Here is a 15,255-nt window from a genome sequence, read left to right on the forward strand (position 1 = left end):
TACACTAAGTGTTTTGATGTGATTCTACATCTAGATTCTCTTATTGTTCTCCTTCGCCGTAGGTAGTGATGTCTTCACGAGAGACCTCACACAGCAAAAAAGCCCATCAGCATTAGCAAGACACAGTTCACTATATCACAAATATTGAAGCATGCAGTACATAGTGCTTAAAAACCCATCACTTGCTACACAATGTAGTCTCAAAAATTAAGCTGTTTAATTTTTTCTAAGGATGAAAGCTGATTTAACAATTCACTGTATTGAATGACCTTTCAACTTCTTTATTGGACTGGATCTTTTCAGATAGTAAGAACTAATTATGAATGCAAGCCATTTTGAACCCAGCATTAATGAGAGTAATCAAAAACTCCATAAGGTCTATGCAAAGTTTCTCCTTAATAATGTAGCTAAATTGACCTGTTATTTGTCCAAACAAAATGTTGCAGAAGTTGTGAAAGCAAAACTTCCAAGATACTAAATAAACAATTTGGATAAAGAAGCTTTTTGTATATAGCCTCTCAAATTCTCAAATGCAGAATGATCTATGGGTATAGTTTATCATGTTTGTTTCTCAGTCGTTTAATATGTTGTAAGAAGCTGTCTTCCACACAATGGACACAGAGTTGTATTGCCTACTGAAAGCTTACACAGTGCTGATGATATCCAGCAGGATCACAAACAGTATGAGTCAACCTATCAGCACCTTCAGGAAGGCAAGGGTGGTCTCATACTTTAATGTGCAACCCAAAGCTAACAGAGGAACTGTGGATTTTTCAATTATTATTTTATGTCATTGTGAATTTTTTAGTAACCTGGATTTATATGGCAAAGAACTGCATTGCATAGGAGAGAGGGACTTTACCTACAACAAAGTACCAGGAAGGTATACAAAGTCCTCAAGCACATAAAAAATACATAGATTAGGACTTCCTCCAAACCTGTACTCTTTTCCAAAAAACTGTCTCAGTCTACCGCAGGGATAAACTTTTATTCTTTCTTGATTAAGGATTTTCTTTCCTATGTCCAGGAATCAAAAGAGACAGTGCACAGCATTTAATGAAGGACGACAAGTTTTCATGTAAGAAGAGGATGTGACATTTAAGGAATGAGTGGAGCTTGACCATTTGCTTGCTCATGCCAATAAGTATGGGTCATGATGAAAATTATTTAATGATTTGGAAAGTCACTTTATTTTTTTTTTTTCTTTTTTTGTAGAAACCTATCATACTTTAGACCAGAACGAAGCTTTGAAGGTCATCTAGTTCAGCCCACAGCCCAAAGCAGGCCCAACTAGGTCCTAGGCTGATTTGGCTTCATATTCTTTCGGTTTATAATAGTTACCGTTATGGCATATCAGGTTTTTGTATCTGTTACTGATGGATAAACTTGTCCTGACCTTTGGTATAAGTTGTACCTACAAACTTGTGAACATGTCAGAGATATCCAAGTCTTTATACACTTCTCACATTTTCTCTTGCTACATTTCCACAAATCTACGTTTACTATGACAACACATGATCTTTTTTACAACAACTGGTAGTAGGAACAATCCCACTGATACACCAAAATCCATAAAGGAGGTTTCCAGCTGCTATGAAACATTTACGGTACTGTTGCATAGGACATATCTTCAGAAAAGCTTAGGGCTTACTTATTCAGGAGTATGGTCATTTTCATACTTCAACCAAGTGTGATACATTTTGCTAAGTGAATAAAGGCTTTAATCCATTTAATGCACTGATATAAATTTTATCATAATTTCTTCTGAGAAGATAAGGGATGCTCACAAATTTCTGAAATGGAATAATTATCATGAGATACGAATATTTTAAACTACGGTCATTTTGGGAGAGAGTAAATGATCAGGTTTCCAACAGTAGGAGACCAAGAAGTTAGAGGTTATATATTTAAGGGACAAATTTGACTTGAAAATGAAAATAAAATTGCTTTAGCATGGTAAGGCAATCAACCATCCTCCTTGCTAGATACAAGTGCAGTAAGAACATGCAAACAAATTTATCGAAGGTAATCCAACTTTTTATTTGTTTCCGTATTTGCAGAGATTCCCTATCTTGTGTAATTTACATCATGCTATTTTATGAGAGTCTAATTTTTGTTTCGTCCGCTTAAAGAGTCTCAAAAAACTAAATACCACTGTCAGTTTTCAATTATTCCCCCAAATATACTATTGGCCATGATGTGCTTTTGAGGAGGCAGGGGTCAGATAACAATTAGTAGAATAGATATTCTGATGGTAATTTGACTCGAAAGATACCCCCAGAAAATGAGTTATCTTTCTTATTTCAGTGTGGCTTGATCACTCCAATAACTTCACTAGGCTGTTGTAAATTTTTCTGGCATATCTTTTGAAATCAATATTGCAGTTACAGCTTACATAACTCATGAACTGCATTGGATTGTTCAGTCTCGTCGACGGCAAAGGTAGTCAACACTTAGGTTGCCTGGGCATGCTAAGAGATGACATTCATATAATGCATGCTTTATTATTTTTCTTTAATTCTACATGTCAATTTGTATTTATTGATCACAATAAGCACAAGTGACAAGACTTTTCAGTTGCTTAGAAGTTGGAAGGAACACAAATATTTCTTGGAAACACATGGCCTGTCATGGTTTACAAGTGAACAATCAGGATTGCAATTACAATGTGCACCTAAAGCATAAGGATTAACATAGCAGTAAAACTTGATGTGAATGATACACCTACTGCTTTGCTTTGTTGATAAAGTCACCCTAACCCTTTTCTTTCACCACTTCCCTTAACAAAATCTGAGAAACTCTTGAAGTCATGTTTTGTTTGACACAGGATTTGGACTGGATTAACATTGAATTTTATTCTGAAATATCTTTTTATAAAAGAACAGAAAGCATTTGGTAAAATGTACTTTGTTTTTGTCTGGTTTTATTTGTGGACTGGCATTTCAGTAATGAAAAGTAGTAAGTTCCTTTGTAAACTCCATGCAACCTTACTCTCACAGATGGTAAGATATGGATGTGTTTCAAGCATGTTGCAAGCTTGTACCTTAGTTACAACTACATATGTGTCCCTTTTCTGTTAATACATATTATAATATTAAGTCCCAGAGAGAGTATAGCTCAATTCAGGAAAAATATTAATCACATGAACATTTCCATGCTTTATTCGATGATCAACTTTATTAAGCAATTATCGTTTTTTCCTCTACTAAAGTGACTCTCTCTTGTTGCCAACTGATAAACTGTTCTACTAATACACTGGTAAATATTTTATTAAGGCTTGTTTTAAACTGTTTTGTTATTAGTAGAATTATTTCTGGATTAGAAAGTCTGCTAATGAACAGTTAAGTTTCAAAATCTTTTCCTAATGACTTCTGAAAAAAACACTGAAACAGGCCTTGTGTACTTGAACTAAGCGGACTTTTAAACTCAGTAACACTGATACTGAAATCACAATGACTGTAAAAGAAGGTACAGGCACAGTCTTTGACTTTTTCTTCTGTCTTTATCCATTTTCCACAAACATGAGAGAGGTTTTCAAGTGTTTATATGAAGCAGAATTTAGGATTGCTGAGAATTTGCTTGCTTATGAAGCTCAATAAGTTAATTTAAATTTACATTAGGCTTTACTGATTATATTTCTCATGTCAGAAAATTCAAACCCTTGGAATTTTACAGCTTAGTATGGTTAGTAGTACTAAAAATTGATGGTAATGTCCAAGGAAGCTTTCATCTCACTTTAGCATGTTAAAATGTTTTTATCTTAAAATAACAATCTTGAACAAGTTAAGGTGATTTTCTCCCTTTCCATAAAAGATACTGGTCTCTCTTCATTTACCAGAAGTGGAATTAAAATGGCTATTTTTGTCTGTGTGGCCAGTATATTTGATGGTTACAGTCATATAAAAGTAGTTTGCAGCTGTCTTCAGATCCTTATATTATCACACCAGATAGCCAGGCATGTATGGTTTTGCAACTAAACATCTTTTAAATTAAATGTCAAATTGTTAACACAGCCACCTAGAAATACTCCTATAGGCATAAAATCAAGTTATGACATATGTTTCTAGTATAGTTGAAATGCTTGTGCATTTCTATTGAAAAATCTAGAGATCTCAATGCATAAATTTGTTGAACAAATCCCATCCGTAATCATCAGAGAACGTATGCTAGGAAAATCTTATTTGAAAAATAAAATTTGACATTAAAGACAAGATGAAAAGGTGTTTTGAACCTAAAGTTGCTAATATGCAAACAAACAATTTTCTTCTTAAAAGTCACAAAATGGTGAAAGAGACAAATGCAATAAAGACAAAGGGATATTATATGATGAAAAAAAAACCACTGGACCTAATTACTGTAGAACAAAGGGGTATTGCTAGCTCTTGTACTACAATTATCATATCAGTCCTTTTCTGAGACCAGAAAAAAGCCTTAGCATACTGTATGTACAATATATGCTGTATCTTCTTTCTCTCTTCAAATGAGTTTTGTGTTATACAAAACAGACTTCAAGGAAAGCTTTTCCTGAATTGTGTTTTCATACTTGATATATTCCCACATAGATGCTTTTGTGTTCTATTCAAAGATCAGTGCTGTAATAAGATTCAAACCAAGAAACTATTGTAATAGGCACTTTCCTAAATGTGCTTTAATAGTATCAACATGTGTGCTTATTTCTTCATTCAGTTCTACAAATTACATCTTAACAATAAGTCAATGGGTAAAGGAATCAACAGCAAATCAGAATATGCTGCTGATTATTTTGTTTTGCATAGCATTGTGCTCCTACTTCATATGGTTTGCTCTTGGACTTCTTCAAACCATTTCATGTAGCTTAATAATGAGTTTCCACGGTATACACACGTGTGAGAAAGATGTTTTCATATTTGTAAGATGTATGTGTAATTAGTATAGGTTGCTTGGATTTCCAAAATGCATTTAACAAGGTTTCATCTTCCTTTCTTACAGAAAATGATTAAACAGGTAAAAAGGAACACGTGGATTAAAAAAAAAAAAAAAAAAAAAAAAAAAAGAGTAGAGAATAAAAGTTATTTTCCTGTATTCACAGTGGAAAAAAGTCACCAGCAAGGTGACTGGCAGTTGTGCTGTGCAGAAATGATCTGTAAAAGTGTGAATAGTGAGTTGGCAAAGTTTGTTTAAGATATTAAGTTATTCAGGTCAATGAAGACAAACACTCAGAATTTCAGAAAGCTGAGTGGTTTCTGAAAGATGACTGAATTTGGAGTGGCTCCTATGTAAGTAATATCTAAAGAAGCTAGGCTGTAGTTAAGCTGTAGGACGCCTCACTGAGCAGCTGGATTTCTTCATGGCAGAGAAATCAAATCAGCATATGGAATATAATTCTCTGTGTCAGGGAGTCCCTGAGCTGCAAATTATAGGAGCTTGGGATCATATTCTGGGGTAGTAACCCTTTGTATTTCCTTTGTTCCATATAAGACCTAATATATTATCCACTGTAAGAAATAAAACAATAAATAAAGCAATAGGTTGGATTTTTTGTTTGACTTATACAGAGATTCTTGGGTTTTTTTGATCTCAGAGAGATGGAAATATCACAAGACCACTCAGGTTTTTAGATACTTTTGTTGTGTCTATGCGTTCATTTTTCTTAATGGTCAAAAATGAACTTGATACATTCTGCATGTCACCTCCTCCAGAAACAAAGCTATTTTTTTTTTCTCATTTCACTTTTAAATTGTACTGCAAAGCTATAGTCCTCAGATACTGATAGAGAACAAACAGAAACTGGAAGGCAGACGTGTTTTGACAGATTTCATGTGTTTATTATTTATTTTACCACAAGGTGTTGGGTCCCTCCTAAGGATTGTAAAAGTATTTAAACAGATGTCTTATTTTCAGAAGTCACTTTCACTGTTCCTTGAACACAGTTTCCTCAGACTCAGCAATGTTATGATCAAAAACTTATCAGTTTATGTTTGTTCCATGACAAATGTATTGATTTCTAAAAAAAAAAAAGTCTTCTGGAGTTTTTCAAGGTTTTGTGTATTTTTGTGCAGAAACCTTGAAATAACTCCCTCAGTTGATATAAAAATTGCTGTTTATTATATTGTACTGAGGTTCTAGTGCTATATGCAATACAGCTACATGTTCTCCAGAAAGAAGGGGAATTTCTTTCAGGAAAATCATTAAGCAGCAGTAATGCTTACAACTGCTTATCGTAATAACCAAATCTGAATTAGTACATAAGGTTAAAGAGACTCTTTCTTTACCACCCCCATGAGAATTCTTCTGGGATTTTCATACCGAAGGTTCATTCTCTATCACTTGGAGATTTTGAAATTTCCTTATTCTTCTCCGACTTTCTGCTCTTTGAGAGTGTAGAAGCGACAAATTTTTTTAACTGTGAAATTGTTTCTGCAGCAGCACAGGATAGACAAGCAAGTGATAACTATGTCGAATCATCCACTCTTCATGTCATCCAGCAGGCTTGACAGTTCAATTAACTCCATAAGAAGAAATTTACTTCCACAGTAGCGACTTGTTTTATCTTTGCTCTCAGAGATTTTTCAGTTTTATTCTGTTTACTTCCTGCCTCTTTCCTGAACTGCAAAAATGATACTTTAATATGATTGTCAAAAAACTATTTTTCTCTTTTAACAGTCAGCAGTGAGCTGCAGTCATTCAGGTTTTTTGTTTGTTTGTTTGCTTATTTGGGTATGGGGGGGTATGTCTGGGTTTGTTGGGTTTTTTTGGTCATTGTTTTTTTGTTTGTTTAGCTTAATTGTAGTATCCAATACTAAGCAAAACCAGGAGACATATTATTATCTCATGCTGAGCCAATCTACAGAAAATCCATACCCCGTGGTTTTATAACACAAGTAAGGAACCATACAGAATATCCTGATTCTCATTAACAACACTTGAAAGTATCAGCTGCATTCCTTTAGGGAATTTTTTTGCTTTGATTTGTTTTCGTGGGTTTTCTGTGTGTGAAATTATGGTCTTTAGTTTCCCTGCCAAAAACTGGAAAATTATAAGTATTACAGTCTTTTGTAATTTTAACATGAAAGGGTAAAGTGGTCCCATACTGTTGCTGTGTGTTAGCTTAAAGGCATTGACAATTCAATTTGTTCTTTAAACAAATGGCAGTCTTTAGCGGTTCCTAAACTCAAGCAAGCAAAAGCATACAATATTATTTCCAAGTGTTCTGGAAAATAAATCAGTTTTGTCCAAAACACAAGGGTGTAAGGAAGTACAGCATTTTCTGAAAAAAATTATAAGTGACATTTTGTAAACTGCCTTCTAATAATAATGAAGATGAAAATAGCAATCATGTTAATCAATTAAAACTGTTCATTAGCATTGCTTTTATTTTGCTGTATTAATTCTACTCCACTGAACTAAAACTTCTGTAAATAGTTAACAAATCAAAAAGATGTTTTGCATATATTGCAGAAAGATTTCTAATTTTAAGTTCTAAAATCATTTTACTAAAAAATCTTATCACAGTATCACAGTATCACAGTATGTTCTGGATTGGAAGGGACCTCAAAAGATCATCTAGTCCAATCCCCCTGTTGGAGCAGGAACGCCTAAGTGAGGTTGCACAGGAACATGTCCAGGTGGGTCTTGAATGTCTCCAGAGAAGGAGACTCCACAACCCCCCTGGGCAGCCTGTTCCAGTGCTCTGTCACCCTTACTGAGAAGAAGTTTTTTCTCAAATTTAAATGGAAATATGTGTTGTATTTTTGTTTTGCATAGCATGTGCTCCTACTTCATATGGTTTGCTCTTATTTCAGCTCAAGCTAGCTTCAGCTGAGGTACCCATCCTTGTAGCTCTAGTAGTGCTGAGCTTGATGGTTCAAGGCTTTTTTGAGCTTTTTAAGATGTTTAATCTGTAGGCAGGATCTAAGATGGCTTTAGTATTTCCTTGGCTGCATCTCAGCTCTTTTTGGCTGCAAAATTTATATTGAAACTGCTGTAGGAACTAACGTTCAGAGATCTGTGGCTATGGGGTTGCTGTTATTCCAGTCCCAGAGGTGACCACCTCAAACCCTGCTTTGCTCTGTACTCTATGTCCCCCTGCATACTGCCATTTTCCCATCACACAGGCCATCTGTGAAAAGTTATTTGATGTAAAGGTAGAGATATGACCACACAATTGGGACCTTAAGCTCACCTTTCAAGCCTTTAGAGTACGTCAAACCTTTCCCTGAAGTGTATAATGTTGGTCTCCCAGGCATGCTGAAAACTACTGTTCATTTAGTATAACAAATCAAAGCCTTTTTCTGAATAATAAAAAATAGGAAAAAAAAAAATCCTCTGATGACAGAATAAAATAAGGAGCTGAAAATGTCTTAGAAAGACTCTTTTTTTTTATGATGTCACCATGGTCTGGGGCAGGAAAATAGGATCTTGATAATAAAATTATATTCCTAAACATTTAACTGTGTCTCCCTATAAATACTGATGCTTATTTATTTCTGTATTTAGTATTTGCATATTCTGTGTTGACCTTTGCTTAAAATCGTCTTTGACTTCTGCCTACTTTAGCTTACACTTTTTACTATGGATAGTAAGTACCCCTGTCTCAAATTTTGTGTGAAGAATGAGTGTGAAAACACTTCTGGGTAAGGCAGACATTTTTATACATTTTTGCAATTGGATAGGTAGCTTCCAGATTGTCTGTAGATGCATGATATTATATATTATGAATATTATATATCAGGAGTATGTCCACAATATTATCTGCCATAATAAAATCTTTTTAAAAACATATGACATTGGACATCATACACAGAATATATTATATAACATTTTAAGAAAATCGACAATCAGAAATTTTAAAGGTTTGCTGTTACTAGGAGATCTTATTCTGTCATTCATTTTGACTTATTGTTCTGTACAAGAAATTCAAAGAACATTTTTCCTTCCATGTTTACAAGATCCAGGTTAAGTTTTTGTCAAAATTAATTAGTAAATCACTCCTTGAAAAAAACACACACCTCAATTTATTGCAATATTTGTTTTCAATTTATTTTAAAAGAATCAAAAGAGCTAGAATAATTAGTTTGTGAACTGGAATAATATGACCTATTAGTTCAAGGATTCCGGATATTTCCAAACAGGGCAGATACTGGCACAGCAGTAATATCTATTTGTAAATTTTTTTTTTCTGGGTAGATTGCTTGTAATTTCTTTGTAGCATTTTGGAGGAATATGCCATTTCTAGATCAACAGTAGGGCTTTTAAAATAAGAAAATGGTTTTGTCTAGTAACTAATTTAGAGTTTAAGCTTTTTTTCTGACAGTGCATTGTAGGCAGTTACTCTAGATTCATGCTCAGGGTATTTACACTGCAGAATTCAACCCTTGCCACTGATGCTGCATTGTGGAATATTTGACTGCGCTCTCAATATTGCTTTTGTATATGTGTGGGCTGCCAGTCTATCAGCGATACATAGGGTTGGCTGAAATTGGAAATGGACTTAGAGGTAAACTTCCTAAAACTGCATTCAACAAAGGAGGTTTTCCACCTTTTTTTTTTCCATTGTTACTCCTCATGATGATCCCCAAGCAACAAATTCAAAATCTATACTCTTTGTTCACTTGAGCCAGTTTATGGCAGAGGATGCTCTCTTTCATAATTAACTCAGTTTATGCAAGTGAGCAACTTAACCATCTGATATTGTCTATTGAAGTTTCTAACATGTGGAAGCTCTGAAAGAGAGTTGGAAGATCTCAGAGACAAAACTAGTTAATATGGTCTCCTCAAGGAAAGTTTTCAACTTTAATTCTGAAAGCACTGCCATTTGCCACAGGTTCAACAACTAAATAAATGAGAGAGGAAAATGTAAGCAGTGTTGCATTATCTTGTTTTTTTTTTACAGCAGACTACAGAGAAAATGAGCAGTTAGGACTAACCATTTTGTACAGGCCTCGGTTTCCCAAACATAACTGCATAGCAAGGGAACTGCGGAAAACGAACTGCTGCTGGGATGGAGACATTGTCGATAGGGATGGCAGAAAGATTGTTTGTGCTGGGATGCATCTTAAAACATTCAGTCACTGGCTACCTGAAATCTTTGGTGAGTGTGGCATGAAAGTGATGGGCAATTACAGAGGTTATAACTCCAACCTAAATGATTGGAATTATTCATACATTTGCAACAGTTGCTTTTAAGTTTAGGCAAACAGTGATCAATCTTGTTCTCCTTTGATTGAATAAGATTTTGGGTTTACAATTGTACTGATGAATACTTGCTCTAAAAGTTGAGTCACACAACATCCTTTTTTCCTTACCATTAGTTTTCTTAAGATTGCTTTTGGTCAAGCAAGAGCAACAAAAATGTTTATTTAATTCTAGGTGAATCTTTTCTTCACCCTCTTTCCTCAGCTTCCTAAACTCTTTCTATTACTCAATTTTTCTGACATTTGCACACTTTATTTGCTTGCTTTCTTTAAGTGTTCCACTTAAATATATTTTCTTGCTCAGAATAGTCCCTTTAATTCCCTTTTGTGACCCTCCAGGTTTTCTATTTAATTTGCTGCTCTCTTTTGGCTTACTTCCTTCAAAATACACACATAATCATCTCCAGTCTTACAACATTTTAAAAAAAATACATAAATAAAGTAACAATGTTATTAATTTATTCTATTAAGAGACAATAACATACTTTCCAGCCAGCTGCACATTAGTATGCATTACTTTATGTAGTGGTCATGTAATTGTTTCTCCAAACTCTTCTTCACTATCCAGTTTCTTCCTCCATCCCTCCTTAATGTCAATTTTAGTATTAACTTTGAAGTGTCTTTTTTTTTTCTTTAAATTTTGTGATGAAAGGATAGTATTTTGACTGTATAATAATAACTATTATTGAAATGCAGTCCAAATTTATAGTTGAGACCTATTGTACTAAAAATTGGAGACCTCTATCTCAGAACAAAAGCAGATGAAAACAGCTTGCTGCAGTAGGAAAAAAGAGATAAAATCAAATTTAGAACCCACCTTCCTACAAAAGTGAAGACTAGTTCTTTATTTCAGAGAACTTGTCTAAGAGAAGAAAAACAATATAATTTTATAAAGTTTCATGTAATTCTGAAATGGTTGATTAATAAGACTGTCATGTACGTTCATCCTAGACATACATTCATGAGGATTGCTTTGCTGGGATATTTGTAGAAGAGATATTGCTGTGGATTAGCGAATTTGCTGAAGCTAGATTCTCATCCATAAAATAAAGTTGCCTGCAGCCTTGCCATGAACTTTCATGTGAGATAAATCAGTCTGTTAAGCTGCTCATTCACCTTAGTATGTATTGTAGGGACTGCTAATAATATTTGTGGAAAGCTGACACTTTTATAAATGCACAAGCCAAGATGAACTTACTGTTCCTGTCAAAACAAACAAACAAACCTATCATCCATCCTCTAGACACCTTGGAAGACCTGAAACTGAAATTGGTTTTAGAAATTAAACTACTCCACTGAAAGGGAGGAAAAGGCTTGTATCAAAGCTGAAAGCCTAAATACTACCTTGTCATCATAGAAGCAGCAGATCAGCCCGAGAGACCTTAACGCAGATCTCTACCCCATGTAAAACTGCAGCACATTAATAATTTCTTATTTGGCATATTTTGGATGCAGTAAACGTTTCCAAAACATCTTTCCATCTGCATTTACAAACAAAATGTGTTGATAGGAAAAAAAGTAGAAAAATAGATGTTTTTAAATTTCTTACATTTTTGAGTAGAAGCAGAAAGGCACTAAAATTAATACAGAAGATAGAGTTTACCTGTGTGTTGAAGATGTCTGAAGCTTGATCTTTATTTTGCTATTTCTTCTTACTTTCTTTAGTTCATATATATATATATATATATAAATTTTCTATTTGACTAGATCTTAATCTTGCAAAAAAGTTATACCATAAAAAATGTGAGTAGTTTATTTGAAATATAATAATTTATAAGCTAAAAGATTTAACTTCAAAGTATGATATCCTAATTTTTTCCCAGTCTTATAAACAATACAAGTTCCTTTGTTCAAGACCCAGGCTTTCTAATGTTGATTTTAGTTTCTGTTCGTAGCCATGAAAGACCTTGAAAACAGCAAACAACATTACTCATAAAACTATTATGCTCTCAACAAGACTGTGGGGCTGTAGCATGGCCTATTTCATGCTTAGAAGGTTACAATGCCTATGAAAGATTGGTTTCATAATAACAATAAAACTGATGTTTTGAGAGCTTTTCACTGAGCTGAAGGACTTAAGGAAGCATGGAGAACAGCATCTTTGGGACAACAGGGTCAGGCTGAAATGTTTTCATGGTTGTATGAAGTGAAAAATGGTTGCTGAATGTAAGTTAATCTAATTGTATGTTAATATTTTTATTTGATTTTTAAAAATGTTTCTTCATAATAGCTTTTTCCAGTTCAGCTGAGGAATTTGAAAGGCAGAGCTGCTAATAACAGGTTAAGTTGCAAATATCAACTTACTATGCTTTTAAAGACTACATGAAAATTTGGCTTTGGAATTTTTTATTTTTTTTTTTAGCACTTTTCTCCCCGCCCTACACCTTTTTAAAAAAGAAGTGCAATACTGTTTGTGTTTGGTGACAACTGATTACTCTTGGTCAAGCAACATACTTAATATTATTAAATGAAAATTTTCCTCACTAACACTATTGTTTTTAAAGCATATATTAACCTAATTATTATATTAGCTGTTTAAAGAGGAACCCAGTGTTAAACATGAAATATATCTATCTGAGTCTTAACATTTTTCCCATGTAGATCTCCTACATTATAGTAGCTGTCTTCAGAGGATATTAGCATACATTTGTAATACTACTATGAGAACATCCGAAAGATTTCAAAGGGTCATAAGACATGAAAAAGGTTCATGAACCAGTGCTATAGTTTTATATTTACAGAGCATTATTATCCATGAAATTTTATCCATTAAAATATTATTAATTGAAGAATATTAGAAAATAACTTTCAAAAATATCAGTCAACTTCTGTGTTTCTACCATAATTTACACGTATTTTTTCATACTACATGGCGAATCTCTGAGAATCAACTTGTGGCTTGTGCTATGGTCCAAGATACAACTGCTAGTACAAGAGTGGGACCAGTTCTAATGTGTCTTTCTGTAATTAAGTGTTAGCATTTCAAGGATGCACATCAGTTATCAAGTTTAAGATACTGTCATTTTTTTTCTGAAGAATGCTAATTTTATAGAACTTTTAGTTTATAATTCAGATTTAATATAGTGTCTAATAACTTTCACAATTCCATTTTGACTATGGTTAGGAATTTTACCACTAGGCTGAGATATAAATTGGGGAAAATGATAATTTTAAGCAGTTTAAATTCCCACAATACTCCTCATACTTAAATGTCCTTCTGAATTGATAGAATTAGCTAAATGTGGATTAAAAATAGTGTTGGGGTTTATGCTTTACTGATGTACCAAACATAGAGAGTGGGACAGGAAAGTGCAACACTGAAAGGTAGTCTTAACACAAGACTCAAATTTGATTTGAACTAATGGCATTTATCAATATTTTTTATCTCATAACTTCCAAGGGAAAGCATTTAGCAGCTCTGCACTGAATGATTGAATGACCTCTTGACACAAATCAGAAAATAAATCAGTCTAGTTTTGTTTTATTTTCATCTCCAAGTCTTGAATCATATTTGGAATTCTCTGTCTTCTTTTCTACATAGGAGTATTTTTAAAATCCCTTAGTCAGTGCATGCTCTGGTCAGTCACTATATTCAGGATTTTCTGATTTTCTTTCTTTAAAACATAAACGACAGACTTCTGCAACTATCACCTCACAGCCACAGTGGTCATCAGAAGCAGTTATGATCCTCTGCATGTTTCTATACTATATATTAAATTTCCTAATGCTAAAGCTTCACACCGAAAATGTGGATAAGAAAATATTGGCCTCTTTCCAAGTATCCTGGTAGATTCACCACAACTATATGAAGGAATCATTCTTTCTTCAAATATTGATTAAACTGACCTATCAAAAGTCCTAGAGATGAGGACAAGTATTCTGGCTGCATGGAGGGAGTGATATAGCTGAATATATGTGACTGTTTTAGTGTCTCACTTCATGGCCCAAGGACTGGCCATTTTTCTGTGATCTAATCAGACTCAGACTCAAAAATTTCTGAAACAGGGACAAACAGGATATAGTAATACCTTACGTAAAAAATACTAAGATTCAGTAGTAAACACCAGTTTAAATGATGAGTGTATCCTTTCTTCTCCCATGCCTTCTTATTATGTCATAAAATGTGATATAATGGGGAAAAGAAAACAAACAAACAAACAAACAAAAGGATAACCTATAATTAAGGAGAATATAGAAGATCCTGAGATTTGATTTGATTTAATTTGATTTAATATTTATTTATTTTGAGCTAACCTTATTTCATCTGAACATCATGGGTTTTAACAACAATATACTGTGACTATCGTGAAAAATTTAAGTCTAAAAGATCTTGAAAGATGCTATGTACTTCTATCACACTACTATGACCAAGAATTTGGGAAGAAATTAATTTTGAAAACGTTTTATTAGTAACAAATAAGAATTGAAAACTTTTGGTCTCTTCCTTCTTCAAGTGAAGTTTTAGTTCTGAAAATACTAAGAGAAATATTAAGAAAAATACTGTATTACAGATAATGAAGGTAAGTTTACGTTTAGCAAATCAATAGTTACTTGTTTTCATGCTAGATTTTTTCATGCTGATAGTTTTAGTTACTAAAAATCAAAACTATGCGTGTATAAAATGAACAATTTAATGATAAATAAGAATTTTTACCTGGAGTTTGAAAACATGTTTCAATATAACATAAGGCCAAATCATATCCAAAACAGCTGCGTAATGTCATAACATTTGTGAATTCAATTTAACAAAGAAGTGAAATTAATTAAAGATATTTAACATAAAAACAAATAATATGTTTCCCTATATTTGCAATATCTGTCTGTTTTTATCTTTGCCTTATTATAATTGTTCAACATGATGTGTAATACCTATAAAGCATCCATAATTCATTTCTTTTATTTATTTTTTTGTACATTGTCTGCTCTTTAGATTTGTATAGGAAACTCTTGGACTATTCACAACCTCCCAATTCACTGTCTTTGGCTCATGTACCCTGTGACAATAGTGACAACATCCAGCAAGTCCAGCCTGATGTCCTCTTAAAAAGCAAACTGTCCCCAGAAATATGTCAAGTACAGCAGT

This window comes from Nesoenas mayeri, assembly GCF_963082525.1.
Source record: "Nesoenas mayeri genome assembly, chromosome: 2".
In the NCBI taxonomy this organism is placed as follows: Eukaryota; Metazoa; Chordata; class Aves; order Columbiformes; family Columbidae; genus Nesoenas; species Nesoenas mayeri.